General features: G+C 44.6%; 1 long non-coding RNA gene across 1 annotated transcript; it reads right to left on the bottom strand.

Annotated features, from left to right (window-relative positions):
- Nucleotides 1-1,385: 1,385 nt before the first annotated feature.
- On the bottom strand, nt 1,386-2,393 carry LOC108956760. Its single transcript, XR_005552801.1, has 3 exons — nt 2,113-2,393; nt 1,730-1,802; nt 1,386-1,533 (listed from the first exon to the last, which is right to left on the bottom strand). It is a non-coding gene; the product is annotated as an uncharacterized LOC108956760 (long non-coding RNA).
- Between the last annotated feature and the right edge of the window lie 544 nt (nt 2,394-2,937).

The raw sequence follows: 2,937 nt of genomic DNA, 5'->3' as shown, positions 1-2,937 counted from the left end.
GTCAAACAAGCGAGAGGGAGAGAATCGGTGAAAAAGAGACTTGACGGGGCATTATGTTCACTTCAATGGAGAATCACTTACCCCGAAGCCGAGGCACCTTTGCACTCCCGGCCGATAGGCTCGAGATCATACTCCTCTCCTGCTATCTCTGGAACAACCAAAGAGAAGGAAACGGAAGCAGTTCAAATATGAAGCTTTTGGGACTCGACGAAGCGTAACCCAGTAAAAATATAATTGCAGATACCTGGAATGACCCCCCACCACAGGATCTCAACCTGGTGGAGAAATTGCAGCAAGTACGACGAAGTTAGTGCAGTGGAGCACCAGTAAATTCGGACATGCAAAGAGGAGGATCAACTTGCTCAAAGAAGAACTCCAGCACCTGATGAACAGCAAACAAACGCATGGCGAATCAGCTCAGGAGAAAGAGATAACCAAAGAAATCGACCAATTATGGAGACAAGAGGAGATGTATTGGAGCATGCGTTCGAGGATAAATTGGATAAAGTGGGGAGATAAAAACACTCGATTTTTTCACGCAACGACAATTCAGAGGAGATGCCGAAACCAGATAACTATGTTGAAAAATGAGAGTGGTGCTTGGATTAGAGGGGAGAAGCAGTTACAGGGGATGACAGAACAGTATTTTAAAAGACTATACACATCAGTGGGGGATCGCAATTGGCAACCTATCATCCAACACATTCCTACTTTAGTGGATGACTAGATGAACTTTACCTTAACGGCTCCATTCACTGAGGAGGAAATCACCAGAGCCATGCAGCAGCTTGGAGCTTTCAAAGCACCTGGTCCTGATGGATTCCATGGGATCTTCTATAAAGAACATTGGCCAGTCATCTCCAAAGACATTTATCAAACATTGCAGCTTTTTTACAACACTGGCCATCTAGATCCTGCATTAAATAGAACACTCATCACACTCATACCCAAAATCCCACAGCCTCAAAAATTGGAGAATTATTGCCCTATCAGTCTATGCAACTTCCTATACAAAATAAGTTCCAAACTTCTTACAAATAGGCTCAAGCCAATTCTACCACACATCATTGCAGAGGAACAGAGTGCGTTTGTGGAAGGAAGGCAGATACAAGACAACATATTGATGGTACAGGAAGTGCTGCATAGACTTTGAACTAGCAACAGGAAAAAGAAATTTCAAGCAGTCTTAAAACTAGACATGCAAAAAGCGTACGATCGCATCGAATGGGATTTTCTTCAGGCATGTCTAACAAAACTAGGCTTCAAGGACCAATGGGTAAAATGGATCATGAAGTGTGTGAGTGAGTATCCTTCAGCATCAACTTCAATGGAGAACCCTTACCTTTCTTCAAACCTACCCGTGGCCTATGCCAAGGAGACCCACTTTCACCTTATCTCTTCATCATTGTCGCCAATGAGCTGTCCATTCTGATGAAGAAAGCAGTGCAGGAGGGTTCGATCACAGGAATCAGACTGAATAGTCACTGTCCTACCATGTCCCACCTACTCTATGCTGATGATTCGATTTTCTTCCTACACGGAACAGTTGTTGAATGTCAAAACCTGGCAGATATACTAAATCAATACTGTTTTGCTTCAGGCGAGGCAGTTAACCTCAACAAATCAGGCATCTACTTCAGCAAAGGATGCCCTACAGCCCTCAAGAGAAACATGGCATTGGCTCTTAGGGTTCCAGAAATCACAAAGACAGGGAAATACTTGGGCATACCTTCTGACTGGGGGCGCACCAAGAAGGACGTGTTTGCATGGATCTTAGCTCGGGTTAACTCTAAACTGAGCACCTAGAAGGAGAAATTGTTATCAAAGGCGGGAAAGGAAATACTCCTAAAAGCAGTAATACAAGCTATCCCTCAATACGCGATGTCAATATTCAAAATTCCTATATCAATTTGCAAAGCAATAGAGAGAAAGGTTGCAGCCTTCTGGTGGAAAAGCAATGAGAAAAAGACTGCAATTCATTGGAAAAAGTGGGATTTGCTGAAGACCAGGAAGAGTGAAGGGGGATTGGGTTTTAAAGACCTACAGACTTTCAACAAAGCACTGTTGGCAAAGCGAGATGTGGCGCATATTTAAAACCAGACTCCTGGCAACCGGATTATGGAAGGGGCTGTATTATTCACATGGCGACTTCTGGAATGCTGGCCGAGGGTCTCGGCCCTCGTGGGGCTGGCAGAGCATCATCATGGCAAGGGACTCGGTTGCTCCTCAGGTCATGCACAGAATCGGAAATGGAAAAAACACTTCAATTAGAACTGACAGATGGTTAAAAAGTGGCCCCATCGGAGGCACAACATCAAGTCATGAACCAGAAAAAGTCTCAGAACTCATAAGTCCAGCTACAGGTGCATGGAACGAACCTCTACTATCCTCTATGTTTGACGATACGATAGTGCAGGAAATTCTAGCCACACCCATCGGCTTACCTGACGAAGACGACAAACTAGTATGGATGCCCACGAACACAGGAGAATATTCAGTAAGGAGTGGTTATTCCATGTTCAGAAAAGTCTCAGTTATAGCACACGACAAACAAGCAACTTCGTCTTATCAAGCCAGCCTTGATCTCTGGAAAAACCTATGGCAGTCCTCAATCCCGCCCAGAATAAAAAATTTTCTCTGGAATGCGTGCAATAATGCCCTAGCTACAATGGAAAACTTGCACCATCGCAACATCGTACCTTCTCCGTTATGCCCCCTCTGCAAGCAGGAAGTAGAAACGCTTGAGCACACTTTTCTCCTCTGCCCATGGACCGCCAATGTCTGGAATTCAGCCCCCTGCACCTACAGATCTCCAGAGTTGGCCTCACACGATTTGAAGAATGGATCTGCAGCATACAACAAACGCCAGTCATCTCGGGTAAATTTAACCTAATAGCGGGGGTTTTATGGAGCATTTGGAAGGAAAGAAATCGATTC

The sequence above is a fragment of the Eucalyptus grandis genome, chromosome 7, assembly GCF_016545825.1.
Source record: "Eucalyptus grandis isolate ANBG69807.140 chromosome 7, ASM1654582v1, whole genome shotgun sequence".
Taxonomy (NCBI): Eukaryota; Viridiplantae; Streptophyta; class Magnoliopsida; order Myrtales; family Myrtaceae; genus Eucalyptus; species Eucalyptus grandis.
The sequence above is the reverse complement of the archived record's forward strand: the minus strand, read 5'-3'. Positions and strand labels throughout refer to the sequence as shown.